The 22,270-nt window shown below is 43.2% G+C and overlaps 1 pseudogene; it reads right to left on the reverse strand.

The window, feature by feature from the left end:
- Positions 1-15,671: 15,671 nt before the first annotated feature.
- LOC138288507 (disintegrin and metalloproteinase domain-containing protein 9 pseudogene) lies at positions 15,672-18,770 on the reverse strand (annotated as a pseudogene).
- Between the last annotated feature and the right edge of the window lie 3,500 nt (positions 18,771-22,270).

The following is a 22,270-nucleotide window of genomic DNA, read 5'->3' on the forward strand; positions in this document are numbered from 1 at the left end:
CGTGGAGGTCGGCGGTAAACCAGAAGGCCTTTCTGTTGGTGCATCTGTTGGAGGGATTCTTGATCGGGCGAGAGTGCTGATACAGGTGTTGATCCATTGCCTGAAGTTGCGGGCAGCTGGGTCAGTGTCGGAGGGTGGGTTACGGAAGAGGGTCGTAATCAGTTCGTCTTCGGTGATCTTGTTCCATCTGCGGTGGGGAATCTGTTGTGGGTGATGGTGTATTGTGGGTTTCTTGAAGGAGAAGTGGATGCAGTGGTGATCTGTCCAGTGGAGTTCAGTGGTGTGGCTGAAGGAGACGTGATTGCTGGTGGAGAAAATGGTTTTGAGTGTGTGTCCTGCGAGGCTGGTCGGAGTCGTGACGTGCTGTTTGAGGCCGAGGTTGGAAAGGTTGTTGAGCAGGGTTGCGGTGTTGTTATTGTTGGTGTTTTCGAGGTGGAAGTTTAAGTCCCCAAGAAGTATGTAGTCAGTGGATGCGAGAGTGTGCGTGCTGATGACGTTGGTGATGGAGACGCTGAACTGCTGTCGGGGACTGGGGGGCGTGTAGTCAAAGGTCTCTCGGAGGGTGGTGTTTGGGTTGGTGTGGATCTGAAGTGCAGGTGTTCGGTGGTGCTGAGGGTGTCTCTAGTGCTGGTCGTGATCCTGAGGGTGTTCTTGTGGATGATGTCGATGCCTCCTCCTGGTTTGTTGGAGGGGTCCCTGCGGGTGATCTTGTAGCCATCCGGAATGGCTATGGCAATGTCAGGTGCTGAGGAGGGGTTCATCCAGGTCTCGGTCCGGAAGGTGACGTATGGGGAAGCTGAGTCGAGTAGATTCCATAGCTCTACTGCGTGTTTGTTGACGGAGCGGGAGTTGAGAAGGATACATCTGAGATTGTTGCATCCTGCCTTGGTGGGTGGGTCGTGGGTGTGGAGGCTGATGAAGGTGCAGTTCCGGCAGAAGAAGGGTCTGCAGGTGATCTGCGGGGAGGCTTGAAGGCAGGCAGGAGAGCAGCCGGTGTTCAGGGCACAGAGGGTGGCGGCATCGTAATGAAGATGTGTGTGGTGACGGTGGGGGGGACGAGAGCCAGAGGTCCCGGCGATGGGTGTGATCCAGCTGCACTTGGCCGCCTTTAAGTAGGGAGGTGGGGGAAGGAGAGGACAGCTGGGAGGTGGGAAAAAAGGGGGTGGGCCGCAGGGGCGGCAGCGGCAGGAGTGCAGCGGGAGAGAGAGGAGGGGGCGGGCCGCAAGGGTCAGCAGCAGTAGAGGAGAGACACGGGGAGATCGAGAGTGAAAGTGAGGAGAGAGAAGGGCAAAAGTAAAAAAGTCAAGAAAGGAGCACTGTGGAAAGTGAATGGCAAAAGGGGCACAGAGGGGGCAGACAAGGAAGAGAGAGCACACAGGGAGTGAAGCTGCACAATATAAAAGAGTGATATACAAACTGAATGATAATTTAATTTGATTTGATACTATTTGGGGTTCTTTTTTAGAATAGCTATATTTTTCTTTTTGTAAATCTCATTTTGTTGTATATTATGATGGCCTCTTGAAGTTTTCTTTTTGTAGAATGTAGTTAACAAATGGATAACTAATTTACTTAAAATGTTCTTGAATATTACGCTTTACTTTTGCAAAATTAATATTTGATTAGGATTTCTCCCTCTTTTATCTTAATAATTAGTTACTGTGTCTTCAATTTTCTTTCTATTATTCAATATGGAATGATTATGGAAATGTATTATTATTACACTTTTGTTTGAACTATTTGGTGTGTATTTTACTTTAGTTAATGGTATATTTTATGTATATTTGTTCTCAAAAAATGTATAAGAATTGATACACAAGAAAGGAATTGCTGATGTCTCATTTCCCATTATATATTTGGCAGCCATGCAGAAAGTTGCTATTAATGTGTCATTAAAAGTACAAGGGGTGTGATGGAAACTGCTCGCTTTGTGCATTAGTATAACAGCGTTGCTGAGAAGTACTACTGCTGGGTGCTGATGGTACTGCCCATTAGTAGATTAGTGGCCCTGCTAAGAAGTACTGGTCCTATGCTTTCCTACAAATCCAGATCTGGTGGTTCAGAAGACTAAGGCATCCACTTCCGAGATCTGTGTTTCATCCCCATGTAAAATGACCTGAACACCAGTGAACCGTCTCAGTCTTTCATCCTTCCGAAGTAAATAACACAAATGCCACTGAATTTTGCAAAGTGAGAGATTTGATCACCTTATGCTGAGCATCCAACTGCACTATGCTCACTGACAAATGGACTTTGGATGCACTAGAGGCTGTAGCTCAGCCTGGGGATGGCAGATGTGGTGGCAGTGCAGTTGTGCAGAGTGGCTGACCATTAGACTGAAGACTGGGACTATGTCTGCAAATGTTGCAATTGGTATAGGAACTAAGATGTGCCTATTGCAATGTTCCACTCTATACATCATTAGCATTTATCATTTAGACAGACCAAGAAGAAAATCTAAGCATCAGATACCAATGTATACGATCTGAAAAATATAACAACATTTTTATTGTTTACAGGAGTGTCTGCTATATACAGCAAAGGGTTTATACATCCTAAATTCACATTCAGATTGTCATAGAACGTGGTTAACGTTGTTCTGTTTTCCATAAGTTTATGATGCACACGACTGTATTTGGCACATAATGTTTGCACATGGGCACGTAATGGGTGGGCTCCTGACATATTATGGTAGCCTATTAGTTAAAATACTTTTGATAACTAACTTAAATATGTATCATCTTTAGCAACCATTGTGAAATTGTAATAATCTTGCAATTATTGTAGGGTTCTTAACTTTACTGATGTAATTCAGGTGATATTTTGGGCTCAAATATCATTTGATACTACTTAATGCGCAGACATGGCGTATGATGTTATTTCCTGTAATGTTATTGAGGTCAAACAGTGTGTGATGTCACTTTCTTTACCCCTGGCATTTTGGTGAATTGGCGTTCATGTGATGATATATCAGCTCTGTATAGGTGTGGCCTGGATAACTCCACCACACATTTCTGAGAGGGTTCTCTAGAGAAAGTCGATGGCGAGAAAGTCAAAGAGGGCTCAGATGGGAGGAATAGACAGATAACGTATGCGATGTCTAGAAGAGATGTTGCACTGAATGGGAAGGGATAGCTAAGTACCTTCTCACCTTTACAATTTATTGGTCAGAGACAAACCAAGTACTGCGTGGGTTACGACGTCAGTTTGACTTATTCACTGTAGATGCGAGCCGTTAAAGAAAGGCCAATGATTGAATGACACTGAAATGCCCTGTCATCCCTAGAGCTGGTCAATCATGAAAAAGTCAAGCAGTAAACTGAAATGATGAATGAGGTGATCCGTAGATATAATCCTTTTGTAAGGAGGCCATCATTGACTTGGTATAGAGACATTACTCCTATATAATCCCAAGGCTAAAATACAGTGGGCATGGTGAGCAACGTGCTCTATCACCCTTATAAGTGGCCCCTCAAAGAGGCTAAGGCACTGAATGGGCATGAAGATCAGTGTGTACCACCTTAACACTAGATGTGACCCCTTTGTGGCAAGTCTATAGAATGAAACATCATTGATAATCAAGTGTTTTCTCATCCTTATAAATAATCCATCAGAGAGAAGCAAAACTGCATGTACTTGGAAGCTAAAAAATGAATGTGCTCTCTCACTTTCAGAAGTGAGAGAGGTGAAGCACTGCATGAGCTTCCCTCTAGTCCCTGAAATGTATTCCTCAGAGAGGCCAAGCACTGAAAGGACACTAAGGTAATGTGATTTCTTTCCTTTCCCTCCTACTAGTGACATCTTAATGCCCAAGTAGGCATGGAAATCAGACCCCATTGTTATTTCCTGGGATAAACACAAACATTTAATGGACCTGGGTCAGGGTTTCCATTTTGTTCCAAGAACTGAATGGTATGAAGACAATATGGAGACACATTTAACGAGTCCACACTTTGGCCCTCGTTACAAACTCGGTGGGAAAACCTGCTGAGTTCGGCGCTGACGATCAACAGAAGACCGCCAATGCGCAGAACCCCCTGCCGGCCACATAAAGAACATTCAGCTGGGCTAGCCGGTGGAAACAGTGTTTCCGTCAGCTGGCCTAGCTGAATGCCGGCCCTGAACATTTGGAGCGGCGGGCAATGTAGCAGTGCGGCGGGTGCAGCAGCATCCATCGCGCATTTCACTGCCTGTAAATCTCGCAGTGAAATGTGTGACGAGGCTGTACACGGGGGCCTCTGCACTGCCCATGCCAAGTGCATGGGCAGTGCAGGGGCCCCCAGGGGGGCCTGAGTCACCCATTCCGCCAGACTTTTCCTGGCAGTGTATACCGCCAGGGAAAGGCTGGTGGAACCGGACTCATTATCCAGCGGGCAACGCTGCTTGCATCGCTGCCTTGTCGGATATGAAACTCCGCCATCGACAGGCTGCCTGGTGGCGGAAGCCTGGCTGTGGCGGAGTTTCAAAAGTGGCGGTTCTGCCACATTTATTATATGGCAGTCTGGACCGCCATGCCAGTGGCAGTAATTACTCCCACCGCAGGCATAACAGCCCAGACCACCATGTTCATAATGAGGGTCTTTGTGTTTTGTCTTCAGAGCAGCATCTAGTAGAAGGATAGGTAGGTCTCTTACTTTCAGATCCAGCTGGGTGGAACAGGAAAGCTGAAGCTTAACACCTTGATGCAGTCTTGGTATAGTAAAATAATGATACACCATGGACAACCGCGTGGGATGCAGCACACCGCAGATGAAATTGGCGATGAATGAGCAACATGTTAGCACTTCCTGAAGAGCTGTAGTATTCTATTAAGAAACATTAAAATAAAAATAGGAGAACCAAACACATAAGAAGGGAACTATGAAAGGAGAAAAAAATAAAGGACTAACCAACCAGCCCTGATACTGAAGCCCACTCATTTTCAGGTGGATGTTCACTTAGTCAGAAAATGCAATCATTCAAAGTGCGAGTGATCCGATGACTGAGTACTGAACCATTACACCATGCAGTATGCCCATATGGATAGAAGCAGAGTGTAAATGACAATCAGACAGATCAACGGCAGAACAGAGCTGACACAAAGGCCCTGAAAGTATCTTTATGGCTAAATATTTATGTATATGTATGTATGTATTCTTTAATGATTTTTCTATTAGACGACCATGGCAAGAAGAGATTCTAGCAAGAATTATTACAGTACAAATCTTCACTCCTTCGTTCTGTCACAGGTGGTATCAACACCAAAATCTTTCCCTACAAATGTAATCTAAGACATTTCAAATAATACAACCCCTTTTTCTATCTCTGTGGGCTTTAGTACAGATTAGTAATAATCTACCATTAATGCCTACTGACTTGATCATGAATGTTAAATAGATCAGCCCTACTGCCTTTATCGTAACTTGCCATTGTAAACAATTAGGCCTACTACCATTATCATTTGCTTGTCACCAAAATTAACTCAGACCTATTGTGTTGGTCATAAGGCTTCCCACAAGGCAACCATCCAATGTACTGTGATAAAATTTAAAATATGTACAATATACAGTTGTCAACATGTTATAAAATCACTATTAATACTACCTAATAAAGATTACTATAGTACAAATCCTCTGTCCTCAAGGTTTGTTTGGGTGGTTCACCAGCATCAAAAACCTTGTCTACTATAGTAATCTACAAGATTCCATGTAACACAACACCTTCCTATGGCTGAAGCACAGTGTAATAACAATTCACCTTTAAAAACCTATTGCCCTTAACATACGCTTGTTACAATAAGTAAAGCCTACTTGCTTTGTCATAGCTTTTCATTATAAACAGATCACACATAAGTAATCTGACATAACTTTTACCAGTAAGCCTATAAGGACACTAGCCTTTACCAATGGCTTGACACTATATACCACACAGGCCTGCTGAAGAGCATATAAACTGGCAACCATTAGGCATACATTTATAAAATTGCCAATATGTAGAAATTAACAGTTGGCAAGACAATATACACCTCATCTTAACAGTGTTAAGATGTTAAAAAAATCATCACAGTAAAATGATACTCCCAGGGCTTGTCAGTGACCAAAACCATTGCCTACTAAGGTATTCTGTGAGATTCTGTGTAACAAAATATCTGTCTGTTGTCTTTAATACAGAGTAATAACAATCTACACTTAAATGTCTATTGATTCTAACATATGCTTTTCACAATCAATACATTAGGCCAGTAGCCATGATCATTGGCTTTCCACCATAACATCTCAGTCTTGCTGTATTAAGTATAACTTTGTCACAAGCCAAAAAGTGCAATAGCAGCAGTCTTTTTAGTGGAAGCACACACATTTGACCCAGTCAAATCCTGTACCCCAGGGAACAAATATGTGGGTGGAGGCTAAGCTCTTTCTCACTGGTACTCAAAGCTTTTGTTAGAAATGGGGTCTTTGGTGGCAGTCAGGTTACCCCCTGTCCAAGCAAGGACCCTCACAGTAGTCACGGTAAAGGAGAATCACCCTCAGTTAAACCCCGCTCACCCCCTGGTAGCTTGGCACAAGGAGGCAGCCTTAACTTCAAACGCAATGTGTAAAGTATTTGTACCAACACATACAGTAACCCAGTGAACCCACCACAAAAGGACACAACACAGGTTTAGAAAAATAGAAAATATTTCTCTAAACAAAACAAGACCAAAACGACAAAAATCAAATATGCACAAGTCAAGTTATGAATTTAAAAAGTAAAAGAGTCTTAAATCCTTTAGAAAACAGTGAGAACGTTGTTAGTGTAAAAATGTACCTGGGTAACGTCAAAATAAAGCTGCACAGGTCGGTGTGCATCAGAAAAGGCCAGTGATGCATTGATTTCTCACTCGTAAGCGAGAACGTGCATTGTTCCTCCTCCTGTCGGGTCAACGTGCGTCGTTTCTTCTCTCCTGCAAGACAGCAATGCGCCGATCCAGATGGGCACCTCAGGTCCAAGAAGCCTTAGCATTGAATTTCTGTGCCCAGCGATGCTGCGTCGAAATCCTGTTGCACAGTGTCAAGAAACCGCACTGCTTGGGGGCTTGCGTTGTTAACAGGAGCCGCTGCGGATTTTACATGTTGTTTCTCTGCCCGCGTTGCGTCGATCTTCCAGCCGCGAGGCAAGTGGAATGTCGGTGTTAGCCGCAAGGCCAGCAGCATGTCGTTTTTCAGCAGCGAGATGGGTGGTGCATTGAAAGTTTACCCGCACGACGGTCTTTGTGTGGATTTCTGTCCTTTTCCACCAGCTGCACCTTTCAGGGGCCCAGAGACAGGTTAGGGCACCACTTGGCAGGCAGGACTCTCAGCAGAAAGCCCAAGTGCTGGCAGAGATAAGTATTTGATGTCCCTGAGACTTCAATGACAGGAGGCAAACTCAGTTCAAGCCCTTGGAGATTCTTCACCAGTGGAAAGTCACACAAAAATTAGTCTTTGTCCTCTCTCAGGCAGAAGCAGCTACTGCAGGACAATCCAGCAAAGCACAGTCACACGCAAAGAGGCAGTACTTCAGCTTCTCTAGCTCTTCTCCTTGGCAGAGGTTCCTCTTGGTTCCTGAAGTAATCTGATTTTCAGGGGTTTTGGGTGCTCTCCTTATACCCATTCTGTCTTTTAAGTAGGCCTACTTCAAAGAGAAGTCTCTGTTGTTTTCATAATCCTGCCTTCCCAGGCCAGGCCCCAAACACACACAGGGGGTTGGCGACTGCATTTTGTGATGTCAGTCACAGCCCTTTCAGGTGTAAGTGTCCACCCATACCCTCCCCTCAGCCCAGATGGTCCATCAGGATATGCAGGCTACACCCCAGCTCTCTTTGTATCACTGTCTAGAGGGAATTCACAACAGCCCAACTGTCAGTTTGACCCAGACAGGGAATCCACAAACATGCAGAGTCATAGAATGGTTTAAGCAAGAAAATGCCTACTTTCTGAAAGTGGCATTTTCAAACACACAATCTAAAACCCAACTTTACTAAAAGCCGTATTTTTAAATTGTGAGTTCAGAGACCCCAAACTCCAGGTCTATCTTCTCCCAAAGGGAATCTGCTCTTTACTCATATTTACAGGCAGCCCCCATGTTAACCTATGAGAGAGCTAGGCCTTGCAACAGTGAAAAACGACATTGGCAGTATTTCACTGTCAGGACATGTAAACCACATAAATACATGTCCCACCTTTAACATACACTGCACCCTACCAATGGGGCTACATAGGGCCTACCTTAGGGGTACCTTACATGTATAAAAAGGGAAAGTGTAGGCCCGGCGAGAGGGTACAGTTGCCAAGTCGAACTGGCAGTTTAAAAGTGCACTCACAGACACTGCAGTGGGTGGCACAACCAGTGCTGCAGGCCCACCAGTAGCATTTGATTTACAGGCCCTGGGCACTTCTAGTGCACTTTACTATGGACTTACTAGTAAATCAAATATGCCAATCATGGGTAAGCCAATGTACACATATAATTTAAACAGGGAACACTTACACAATAGACCGATTGTGTTGGTCATAAGGCTTCACACAAGGCAACCATCCAACCTACTGTGATAAAATTTAAAATATGTACAATATATAGTTGTCAACATGTTATAAAATCACTATTAATACAGCCTAATAATGATTACTATAGTACAAATCCTCTGTCCTCATGGTTTGTTTGGGTGGTTCACCAGCATCAAAAACCTTGTCTACTATAGTAATCTACAAGATTCCATGTAACACAACACCTTCCTATGGCTTAAGCACAGTGTAATAACAATCCACCTTTAAAAACCAGTGCTGCAGGCCCACCAGTAGCATTTGATTTACAGGCCCTGGGCACTTCTAATGCACTTTACTAGGGACTTACTAGTAAATCAAATTTGCCAATCATGGGCAAGCCAGTGTACACATATAATTTAGACAGGGAACACTTACACTTTAGCACTGGTCAGCAGTGGTAAATTGTCCAGAGAAAACAAAACAGCAAAAAACAGAGTCCAGCACACAGAAACAACCTGGGAAGTAGAGGCAAAAAGTTAGGGGAGACCATGACAATGATGACAAGTTCAACAGCTTTTTTATGTGGATCAAATAAGGTCACGCAACAGTTGCACTGTCAAGCCAGACCTAAAACTTCATATTGATTAGTATACCTCCTGGACTCTTGTATTCCTCTCAAAAACAAAACTGCACCATAAAGTCTAGAGTTTGTGATGGAAGGTGGATTGTGCTACCTCATAACCTCACTCCCATCAGTGCTGCTGGCAGAGAAGAACAAACACTTAAATTATCTAATTATCTAAGACTCGTTAATAGCACTTGAAGAAAAACATACTTACAATGATCTAACCCTTTTCTCTGAAAACATCTTTCACTAGTTGCATACAACAACATTTTCTTTATCTGGAAAGGCTCTGAAGAGACTCTGATAGAGTTCTTAGCATAGTTACATTTATATAATTCCAACCCAAAAATTACCTCTAGGGTGAGTAAATGGTGAATAGAGGTTTTGGACAGCTGGATCTTTGCTACATAAGGCAAGATGAATAACTGAGTAAACCCACAGCAAGAAGCACCATGCTCCATTTTTCAAATTTTCATCCCTTCATTGTTACTGTCCACCAAGCAGTCAGACTGGATTCAAGATGTCTGAGTTTCAAATTTTGTAAGCTATAATTAGTCCCGTGCAACGTTTTAAAAAGCATTACCCCTCCTGCGAAATGTGAGTCAACATTTTTAACCATACACTATTGTCCTGCCTAACAGAGCAACGGATAATTGACTTATGTTTCACAACTAAGACCTTGTTTTTAACGTTGGGTGGACTGATTGGATTGATTGTAACCAGCATTCCTTTTGTGTGGGGATTTTTTTTAGTTATCCGTCCTTATTAATACACCATTGTATGCCTAATGATTGATGCTAATTAAGGTGAGGCTTTTTAATTATTAGACATTGTATATCTTGTAATTCTTTACCTTGTCATTGAAGATGAATATAGTAGGTAAAAGTATTGATTAATGTGATTTCAAGCATACTACTATCATCAGTGCTTTCTTTTGGGCCCAGAAGAGTTCAGAGTAATACATTTCAAGCCAGCAACCATTCTTTGGGAACTATTATTATTCATAAATACAACAAAGCACACTGTTTTGTTTTCATTATATTGTTGAAGACAATTTTTCAACAAAAATCAAATGAATCAAACCAAATCATGTGTTACTATGTTTAATTCTGTTTTTAAAAGTGGTCCTACCAGTTGCTGAGCTCGGACTCACAGCTTTTTTCCACTTAAGCAAGTGAAGTCTGCCATTAATACATTGCGTGAATATATATACCATTTCCATATTGTCATGATGTTGTATCCTAGAGAACTTCACTATAATTCAGTTTAATTATACTCTACAAAAACGAGATAAATGTGAGCCACTGATTCAATGTGTTGACAAATCTTGTATTTAATCTTTATCCAATAGGCATCTTTTTGCAGCAATATATACTCTTTGTTCAGAAGGAATTGGGGGCATGCAAAGAAGCACCACAAAAGCATTAGAAGTGAAAGAAACACAATAACTAAGAGTGCAGGCTTATTCAATTTCACACATAAACATACAACATAGCATATTAGAGTAGCTAACATACATCTAGCACAGTCCATAGACACAATACAGTTGGCTCTTAAGTTACCCAACAGCACTCTACTATGAGAAATGTCACACACGCATTTTAACCTGCCAGGCAAAAGTCACGTCACCTAACCTAGATACTGAAATGAGCTAGGACACAATATCAATAACCTATCTTCACAAGCCTAATTACACTCCAGTGAGCGAGAGAAACCACACTAAAAAGGCAAAGACTTCAGTCAGTGATTAAAAACTACATTGGAAAGAATGGCTTTTTGTTATTAAAATGCCACTAATATTACATGACAACAAAAAAATGTGACTTTTATTCACACTTTCAACAAGACAGCAGCATATTAAAAGGGTTTCTTGGTAATCCTCTCTGATTCCTCCCTCCAGAGATTTTTCCATCCTTCCCTTCTCCTCCTTTCCACATTCTGGATTCTCTATGACCGCCCCAGTTTATGTTTCCAGTTTCCTCTCTTTTTCTCACAAACACACATCTATTCTCACCCCCCTCTCTCTTCATACTGATCTTGTCATCATTGCAATCTCTCATTTCTCTCTCGTCATTCTCACTGCCTTGCTTGCACTCTCTAGGACCCAGATTTACTAAGCTCTTGCATTGCCATTGCGTCACACAAGGGGACACAAGGGCTTAAGTGATATTTCCTAACCCACGCACGGCCACCATTTGTGGATCTGCGTGGCTTAGTAAAATACAGAGTAATGCTCTTTGTTGGGAAGGCATTCTATTGATAGAGTGTGGGCATTCCCAAGCATTCACCCATGGATATTGGCGCATCCCTAGAGTTACTAAAGTATTTTGCAGCACGCATAGAGAGGAAAATGCCCCTGAGGATTGTTTTGTCCTTTCCTACACAAAGACAATTCTGCCAGAAATGCGGATCACCATCTTGAAGTGGTCGAGGGGCTTGCATGTCTCAGCGACTTGGAGAAGTATGCCAGTGGAAGCTTAGGCCCTTATTACAACATTGGCAGTAATGACCGCCTACCTCCACGGTGACGGCCGGCAAGCTACCACCGCCGTGGCTACCAGCCGGCCACTCGTATTATGACCGCCAACGGTATTCCGCCAGAAATCTGGCAGGACACCGCCGCCGGTCATAGCGGCGGACGGTGGTAAGGCGGCGCTGCTGACAACAGCACCGCCACGCCAGCAAAACACCGCCGACTGTATCATGATGGTGTGTGTTGTGGTGTGTGGGTATGTATGTGTGTATATGGGTGCGCGTGTGAGTGTGTACATGTGCAGGGGCAGGAGCGGATGGTGGAGGACTCTGGTGAAGGGTTGGGGGCGGGGAGACCGCTATCAGTGCCTACTCCATAGTTTTTGTTGCGGTACAGAAACCACAAAAACCAATGGCAGTAAGCCGGGTCGTAATGCCAAGGGTGGGAAAGTGACGGCCGCCGGGATGGAGACCGAAGTCTCCAGCCCAGCAGCTGTTACCACCCTGGTGGTCGGTGTGTTAAAATGGAGGTGTTGGATGGCGGTCACCACCAGGGTCCAAATCCCATTTATTTTATTGCCAGCCTGTTGGCGGTATTACCGCCGCTTTAACACCGACAGCCAGGGTTGTAATGAGGGCCTTAGTCTCCTGGAAAGGTTGCATGAGCTGGAGAGGTCAAAAGGTAGAGACCAGACAAAGCATGATCCACTGGTCTCCAGTTTGGTTGTTGGGCACAAGCCTAACGACCTTGTTCAATTAAAAAAAAAAAATTGTCACGCAAACAGCAGCAAGACCCACTATATCTTCTGGGCGTGATGGACTTACAGAGTCTATGCATGAGAAAGGCTTGATTGACAGTAGTCAATGCTACAAGGTAAACTACTCACAGGATGCCAGAAATTCTGAGTGCCAAGTCCAAGACCAGAATCAGATTTTGGAACGCATGGACTATGTATTCCATAGGAAACCTGGTTCAAGTAACATCGGAGATTAGGACCTGCAGGCTAACTGATGAAACAGAAATGAAGGCCCTGATCCACAGCTGGGGCACTGTACAAAGTTGCTCAAGACAAACAGAAGGTGAGGTCCTCCGTTGCTGCCCTACATGCCAGCTGCAAAACAGGCAATGCATAGAAGTATGTTAACAACTTGAGCTAATCTAGAAGAAATAGGTGAATGGCACTTCCATATGAAGATTAGTTCAGTTTGTTGTAAACTTTCAACAGTTTCTTTTTTCTTTACCAATAATAGTCCTTTATCTGGGAACCTTAAATACATAAAGCACAAAAAAAACATAAAGTCTGGAGCCAAGGCCAGGTATATTGGCTTTGCCAATGCTTGTTTCTATTTGCTCCTCATTTTTGGCAGCTGTGAGACCTGTGTCAAAGGAAGATAAGGTAATTTCCTCAGGTTTGCATTGCATATCAAGCGTGCATGGACGTCATTAACGGGTTTGCAGCTGCGACCCTTGGGTTGCCCCATGCGACTTCTGTTCTCAGAGTTGGCAAAATCAGTACTAAGTACACATGGTAGGATCTGTATTCTTTTTTCCTACCCATTTTTCACTACACTGATATTGAATAATCTTCTATTGGTATAATGAGAAATGGAGCACACTTACTTGGAATGGGACTTTTGGTGGCAGCTGTCGTAAGTAATAACCCTTTCAAATGTATGCTGTGTGTGTTCATGTGGGTGAGTTTATGTGAGAGACAAGTGTTTGTATTTATTAACGTGTATCTGTATGTGTAAGCATCTGTGAGTGAATGTGAGAGTCAGTGGCAGGTAGTGAGTCAGACTGAGGCCCAGATGTACTATTCTTTGATGTAAGGTAATGCTGCACCGCCTTGCATCAAAGGGAAAGAGACAAATATGCCATATCTCTCCCCGTTCTGGCACCTGTAGGTGGATGCTTAAGAACAAACATTCACCACTCATGAAATGCTCCCTTAATGCAAAACAGAACAAAGCACAACTTTGTGTGATTTTAGGATATCATTTAACACAAATCCTGATTTGCAGTGTGTAGTAAGTCCCACCGTAACACTTTTTGCTGGGGTTGTATCACAATTCTGATGTATGCCCAGTACAAAGCGTTAGTCAAAGCTTTTTTAGGTTGCAGACGGCCCGAGAATCGGGGCATTTGCGACCAGAAAATTAGCATTCTCCTGTTTCCTAAATCCTATTTTGTGATTCAGTAACCTATTACTGAATCACAAAATAGGTTAGCGATTTGGTATTAGGAAGGAGCATGTCAGGTCATCTCTTCCTAATAGTGACTCGCAGTGGTATGTATGAATGTTTTGTGACCGAACTGCGGTGGCAAATTCAATTTGATAGTAACCCATTTACAAATGGGAAGGGCGACCCCAATGATGCATAGGGAAGAGGTCCCCAAGAATGCATGCGACAATGTTTTTTAAGGGCAGGCAGTGGTCCCACCGACCACTGCCTACTCTTAAAAAATGAAACTGAAATGTTTCATTTTTCTTTTTGAAACGTATCCAGTTTTCTTTTAAGGAAAACGGGCTGCAATTAAAAAACAACGTTTGCTTAATTCAAAAGCAAACACTGACATAGTGGTCTGCTGTCCCCAGCAGGCCACCATCCTGTGTTTTTAGCGATTCCCAATGGGTCTCAATTTGCTACCTACTTCATGAATATTAATAAGGTAGGTCAATTGCCACCCAGTGGGAATCACAAACAGTGTAAAACACACTGTAGTACATAGCTGTTTCTGATTTCCTAATTGCGAATTACAAAGATTTGCAATTAGGAAATCGCAAAAACAAAGTTACGTACATCTGGCCCTTGGTTCTGAGTGTCAATAAGTATGAGTGAGACTAAAAGTTAATGCAAGGGGAAGAGTGAGAATTAAGGAGTTTAGAGGGGTTTAAAACAGTGAATGTGAGTGAGACAATGAGTAAATGTTCGTGTGAGCGAGAATGTGATGTGATGCTTTCAAGTTTGTCCTTGGCCCTGGCACACTGAAGGTAATTATTGTCTTGAGACCCATGGCAAAATACTAGCACTGGCATACTTGAAGCAATTCTTAGCACGAGGGACACCTGTGACAAAATACTCTGCACTGACACTCTGGGGTTATTTCTTAGCAAAATGATCACCAATGGTGGAATACTGGTACTGGCATACTAGAGGTAATTCATGGCATATAAGGCACCCATGAAAAATACTGGCATACTTGAGGAAATTCGTGGCATGTGGACAGCAATGGCAAAATGTTGATACAAGCAAAATAGGGGGAATTCTTAGCATAAAGGTGGACAACCTGGCATATGGAAGAGTGGCAACCCATGAAAAATGCTTTGACATATTGGGGTAATTTCTGCTAAGGCATATGAATGACATAAACTAAAAAAAATTGGCACTGGCGTATTTTATGTCATTTTTGATATACGGGGGTACCCAGGACAAAATGCTGCCCCTGGCACAAAAAAGGTAATTTTGACATATAGGGGCACCTATACCACGTTTTGAAAAAAAAAAAAAAAAAAAAAAAAAATGGGGTCAACTCCTGGGGAACGTCAGGTTTGATTGACTTGGCACACCATGAAAGGATATGAATATTTAATGACTGCCCTTTCAACATCTTTGGCATTTTAGCAAATGTATGTGAAAAGTTTGCTTTGAAATGCAATATTTCACCCTGTTCTTTTCAAATATTTCTCAAGGGAATAAATCCCCTAGAAGAGGCTTGATTTACTCGCTTTTCTTGCTCATTACAATTCAGGGCAAACATTATGCCCCAGAAATTTCAACTATCGAGTCAACACCATAATATAAGTAGTATCTAAAACTGACATTTCTGGTATGCTGTTGTATTAATCATGCAGTTACGGAATTTCGGCAGTGTCAACTGTTGTGATATTAGGGTTATGTGACACGCCTTCCTGAAATAAATCAGGGAGAATGGTCCTATGATGTCAGCTCCTGAGATGTCATTAAGGTCAAAGGCTATGTGATGTCAGCACCGATGCATTTTGGCCAATCGACGCCCATGAAAGGGGGAACAGTATTTCAAACGGCTGTCTGCAAATTAGACACTAGACCACATATGACGTCAAACTGAATTTAAAAAAACATTATTAAAATATTTATTTTGCATCTTTAGACCTGCAGTTTAGTACGGTTTTACAGTTTTGATTATAACACTGGAGATCAATCAGAGTTCAAGTCTTGCACGACATTTGTGAGATGTGTACAAAATTAATTAAGAACTTCACTTTTAACGCACGTGTGATTCTTCATAACTTTCAACTGGCAACATCAACGTTTCGGAGCTAACACAAGTGTGCATGTTGTGGCTCACGGGTCCATTTGTACAACGGGAAAGTACAACTGGAAGTTACACCATGCCTACTGCCGTTGGCTGAAATAACCGCTCGAGCCAAAAGCCACCTATAAGGGGAATGTTAACAACTACGATACTGCTGAGATTAAACTAGATTTTGCCAACAGTTACAGTTACAATCTATATGCTAAATAAAAAGTAATCTTTATGTCACATTTGTTTCAGAACGAAAACAAAAGAGGAGAATCCAAATCCTTCCTAATGAACGAAGCACCTGATAACGTTTACAATATAGATTGTGAAGAAATGCTTCAAATACAAATTACAAAAAATAAAATACTTTATAAGCAAGCTATTCCTTTAGAGGCCTGAATTAGTTAAATGAGAAGCAGAGGAACAAACTAAATGGGAACAGTCCATCTATGTAGTATTCTGTATATCCTAAAATTACTTCGCTGAAATTGACTTTATTAGGTCAACTCTGAAACAACGAGTGAGGCCAGTAATGACGGCAGGAAAAAGCGCGGATGTTCCCCTTTTGCAGAGCCACTGCCTTCTGGGGCCTCTATACCAAGCACGGTTTCTTGCTTGGGGACATAGGCAAGGAAAGAGCCTTCTATCAATGGCCCGCTGTCAATGCTTCCTCCAAATCCTTTGGAACTACAGTCTGGGGGAGCCCACCCTTGGTCACAGTGACAGTTCTTATTATTATTACACACTCCGTGCCCACTGCAGCTTTTCACTGTGTCACAATCATAATTAAGTGTTGACACATCCACACATTCTCTTTTAAAACAAACCTTCCCAGAGTCACATGCTGCACCACTGTCTACTGCTGCAATATCAGGCAGATCTAAGCTATAGTGGTTATCAACACCAAAGCATAACTGGTTTCCACATGGTGTTTGAATTGTGGCAGCGTGTGTGCCATAAATACGCAGCTTCTTCACATTCTGACATTGCAATCGTCCACACATGACGTTTTCAGTTTCGCATTTTACTGGTGTCACAGAGTCATTCATAAAACCACAATTTCCAAATCTATCACCAATTGTATTCACTAGTGAGAAACACTCCTTTGGGGCAACAGTTGCAGAAGGTCCAAATAACCGCCTACAATGTCGGTTATAGTCATAGCAGGTGTTGGCTACACAGACGGACTGTGCATCATTGCATGGGGTTCCATCCTGAGCAATCACATCTTCTGGGCAGATGTTTGATTCCCCAGTGCAATACTCAGCAAGGTCACACTCAGAAGCAGGCTTTCGGCAAGGAGTCCCCTTCTTGGCAAACTGGCATCCTTCACAGCATGCGCCAAATCCACACATAGCACCGGCCTTGAGATTACAATTAATATCACAACAGGGATCATTGGCACATTCGTTGACGTTGCCACAGTCACATTTCTCGTCTCCTTCCACCTGCTTGTTTCCACAGTACGGATGGGTATAGTATGATTCAAGTGGTGGTACATTGAGTAAACACGCGCCACGACCATCAGCCATGAAATTTTCATAATATGACTTGCTGCAATCACTAAAAGAGACAATGCCATCGTTCCCAGCATAATACATAATGCAGCACCATTGTGCACAAGCACACGAAAAGTCCATTGCGTCATGTTCCATCCCCAATGAATGCCCAATTTCGTGTGCTAAGGTTTGCGCCATTTGCACCCAAGTGCGTGATTTTGGCCATCGCACCACCATTACTGATGCTAATGGTTTATTACAAGCATGACCCAGAAATGCTGTTCCTGCCGCCCCGTCGATGTGGTTCAATCTAAATAAGATTACCAAATCTGCTTTAGTTCGTGGACGAACGTTTTCCAACTGCCATTCTGCAAACGACTTACTGTATGCATCGATATCCATTAAATAGTATACTATATTTTTCTTTGTCCAAATCTCAAACGAAACCAATACTAGGTGGACGTCTAATGGCTTAAACATGCTATTTGCCAAATTTATACTAAAAAGGATATTCTCTGTTGAAGCGGTTGCGTTGCGATTATCAAAGATAAACAAGTCATGATCCACAATGCCATGAATTTCAACAAAGGCCCTGTGTCTCACATTAAGGCGGCTTTTGTGTTGGCGAAACATGCGATACAGATCTTCTAGGTTGGCCATGTTGGACCTTATAGTGAAGCATCTCGTGGGTTCGTTGCCAACATCACTCAGCTTGTAGATGAGGTGCTGAAATGTAGAGGAAAATTCTGCCGGCTCGATGCCATACGTGAAGGTGTCTGTTTGCACAAAGCCCCGAAGCCCAGAGCAAACGCTGAGGACCACGTTGGAGCGTGGGACTCCCTCCACCCAGCCCTGGTAATAACAGTCCCGACGGACATGGGAGTGCTCGACCAAGAGCTCACCTTCGTTGTTGTACGTAACGAGGCTGAAATCGGTAGCTACCAGGCCCCTGTTCTGGATGAGGTGCAGGATGTACGTCCTTCCTCCTGCCGTCACGGCGTAGGATAGTCTGTGCGTTGTACCTCCGTCTGCTCTGGGCTCCAACTTCTTCGGCACGGTGACTTCAAAGTAAGACGGCGCCTCAAATGAGAGCGCCTCCTGGAGGAGCAGCGCGCTCAGAAGGCCCAACGATCGCAGGAGCTGAGAAGCGAGCGAGCCGCGCATTCTGCTGCTCTACTGGTCTGGTCGCCAACCGCAGCGCGCGACCAACGGCTTCTTCACCTCCAGCGAGCGGTGAACATTTGCTCCTTCAGGCTCTTTGCCGCGTTGTGGATCAGGGTAAGATGTAGGTAATTTTTTTAGAACACAGACAGACCTTCAAGCCCGAGGACAGCACTTTGCTGCGTTGTGCAGCAGGGTAAGATGTAGGTTATTTTTTAAAACAGACAATTCAGTGTTGCAGACATGTCGCAAGCAGTTTTGCTAGATGTTGAGACCCGCCCCGAGCCCAAAGGAGTCCAAGCAGAAGCCCAATTTCAGCCCAACGCAGACCAGTTTCAGCCCAAAATCAGCCCAAGATTTCAACTCAGAATTATGAAAAAATAGGTTTCAGGAAGCGTGTTAGGCATAGTTCCATTTTTCTGTTACTACATGTATAGTCGAAGGAGGTTCAGAGGGCACTTATACACAGCACATGCCCACATCTATTAATAACTACTGATTTTGAAGATTAGTCCCCACTGTGAACCTGTAACTGGCAATTTGGTCACCTGAACCTGGAATTGATGAATGAACTTTACACATTTAGACTATAACCCACATTAATGAAGTTCAAATGTGAGAAAGTTAAAAACTCTTGCGGCATTGTCTCCCAAAACCGTACGTTGAACTGTTCTTGTACGAATAACTGTTTATATATAAAGAAACCACCTTAGGGTTAAACAATTCCAGCATGACCTGTTCAGCAAGCTGCAGGGGTCAGTTACACAAAACTTCCATTTCCTTTAGTTAAAATGTAGAAAGGACATGAAGAAGATAACTCTGAAAAGTCCCCTGCCCTCCATTCCAGAGTCCTTCACCATGACCACTTACTTTGGCACTTAAGGGGATGCAGGGCATATATCATTGCCTATATCTTGCAACATTTGGGGTACAAATGAAAGCAAGGCTATTGGAGCAGAAAGGAAAACTTTCCCTATCTTTCAGCAATACTATTCTAAATGGCCCTCTCTGCAGGGTCACCCCAAAACCTTTTGCCTGTTCCCCCTCAACTTTTTGCTGAATTTATTTTTGTTGGCCTTAGGACTGTGCACTTTACCATTGTTAACCAGTCCTAAAGTGTTTGTACTCTCTCCTTAAAACATGGTTTGATTGGCATATACCCAATTAGCATATTTAATTTACTTATAAGTCCCTAGTAAAGTGCATAACCTGTGCCCAGGGCATGTCAATTGGATGCTACAAGTGGGCCTGCAGCACTGCTTGAGACACTCACACAAGAGTAGTCAGAAGGGATACCTTTCCTCATCAACTGGAAAGTGGCAGTTGTCCGGCCCCCCTCGGAAATGACGTCGCATCCATTACCACCCCGGAACTGACGTAGGTGTAGGGGGTGTCACGTGGGTTGTGAGATCATGGGGTCACGTGTTAGTCATGTGCCAGGGTCCTAGCCCCTATGTTTAGGCCTATGGGCTGTGTAAAATGAGGGCCCTGCTGGTGAGCAACCTGTTTCTGAGCCTAAGAGTAGAAGTCTGGACATGTCAGACATTCAGGACCAAGTGGCTGCTTGGGGGCCTCCTCACACGGCGGAGTATTGGGAATGTAAGGCCAAACCTCCACACTGCTGGATAATCCAAAAAGAGGGGTTGGGCAAATGTTGCAGAAGTCGTGACATATGGTTAGCATTACATGTAACCCCTCAACGTATCAGAGCCATCAAGGAGACCATGTGACTGCTATGTGTTGTAGAGGCATACGCCCTTTTTGAACCATTAATACATATAAGGAGCTGGCTAGAGCAGCATGCCAAACCATGAACCATCGCTGAAATAGGTTGTCAAGGCATTATGAAGAGATACAATCCTCTCACCAGAAAAGCTGCCTCCTCAGGGGCCCAGAACACTATCAATAGGTATTATAGGACCCTAACACCCCTGGTGTTGGATGAGAATGCACAGCCAGCTGCCCCTAAAGATGGGGTTTCCGATGTTACCGGTTTTCAAGAGGAACTTTGCCATTGGCTTGAAAAGCTCAGCCTCCAGGACTTGCTGCAACTAAAAGCCTCGAAAGTCGAATTAAATGATGCAATCAACTTAATCGACACTGAAGATGAAGAAGGTATAGCACCACAAATTCGCCAGTCTATTAAGATATGGGCTTTCAAGAGGACCCTGATCCAGAGGTAGTCGTCGTACAGCCGGCAAGTGTAAACTCCAAAGCCGCTTATACACCAATGGACCTATGCGACTTTCAAGATTTCAGAGCAGCCACTGAGTGTAGCGAAAATGCTGAGGTTAGTAAAAAAAAAAAAACATCTCTATAGACAATTATCGTGTATACGCTGATGTCATACTTTTAACAAATAGTTTGTCTTTTTCTTTCTGTTTGAGCCGTGGAAAACAACCGCAAAATGAGATGCTCTAGAGGGGTCTACGCCAAAGGTTAACAATGTACATTTTTACTGCTTATGCTGTTCCAGACAGCCTGAAAGTATTACAAGCCAGAACAAAGAGCTGCGTAAGAAATGTGTTTGCACCTATATTAGCACCAATTTTGAAAAGGAAACTCCGAGCATACCCTATGACGCCATATGGCTTGTTAAAGGTTTTGCGGTGACCGTTGTTAACACAGGTTAAACGTGACTGTTATAAACTATGTTATGGGCATAAAATTAACGAGGCATATCAGGAGGCTCATGAATGTCTATATGAGTCGTACAATGTAAGAACAATTCGACACATATGTAGCGGGTTAGTCCCTCACAAGGTATATGAGTTGTTAAGGGTGGTGTATGGGTTGTTAGCTGTGAAGAAATGTGTCCACGTTGATATGATTAACTTCTTGGCAGCAGTGGTTAATGAGACCCGATACGTGGTTGAGCCCTGCTCAAAACTCGAACATATGCAGGGGCTGTGTACCTATTTTGACAAAAGATTGATAGAAAGGGTCATAGAAAGACAAATGTGTGATATTTAATATGAAAATAGAAGAATGTGGTCTTTAGCCCCATGAAAGCTGTTTTAAAAAATACAGAGGTCAAGGATAGCGGACCATAACTGTGTTATTTAACACTACATACTCACTCACTTTTAGAACGAGAATCAGAGTATCACAGTGCAAGATGTCTATGAGTTACACCCTGGATACATATACATTGCCAGAATGGTATATTTGCTGCTTAAAGAAAGAATAGCTGAAATTCACCCTGTAACTCTGCAGTATCTGAGCATTTCTGACACGTCAACTACGGGGCTGTGCGACATTCCTGAATGTATAACCAGATGGTGATAACATGTACGCGTATAGGGCATACATTGAGAGTATTCTGAACTACAGCCGTGATGCCCTGGACACCCAGCTTTCAGCAGGACTCTTCTACAAAGATACTTATGGTCATTTCGAAGCTACAGCTCTGGATGGGCACAATCAGGGTTTTGTGAAAAGAGCACACTTTGCCAGCAGCAGTAGACAGTTTGACCTCTTAGGGCGCATACATTCAAACCTCTTCTACCAAGATAAGCTACTAGTTAACTGCATCAATCTTAAGATCAAACTAACCTGCAACAAGGACTCATTCTGTCTCATTAGTGGAGATGCAGAACAGTATAAACTTGTTAAACTGTCACCAAGCGTCAGACTAGCTCATGCAAAGGCCCTACAGCTATCAAATGTGAAGTATGCCGTGGAAAAAGTGGCTCTGAAGATATTCAGCATACCCACAGGTACCTGCTTAACCCAACAGCAACAT

The sequence above is a fragment of the Pleurodeles waltl genome, chromosome 4_1, assembly GCF_031143425.1.
Source record: "Pleurodeles waltl isolate 20211129_DDA chromosome 4_1, aPleWal1.hap1.20221129, whole genome shotgun sequence".
Taxonomy (NCBI): Eukaryota; Metazoa; Chordata; class Amphibia; order Caudata; family Salamandridae; genus Pleurodeles; species Pleurodeles waltl.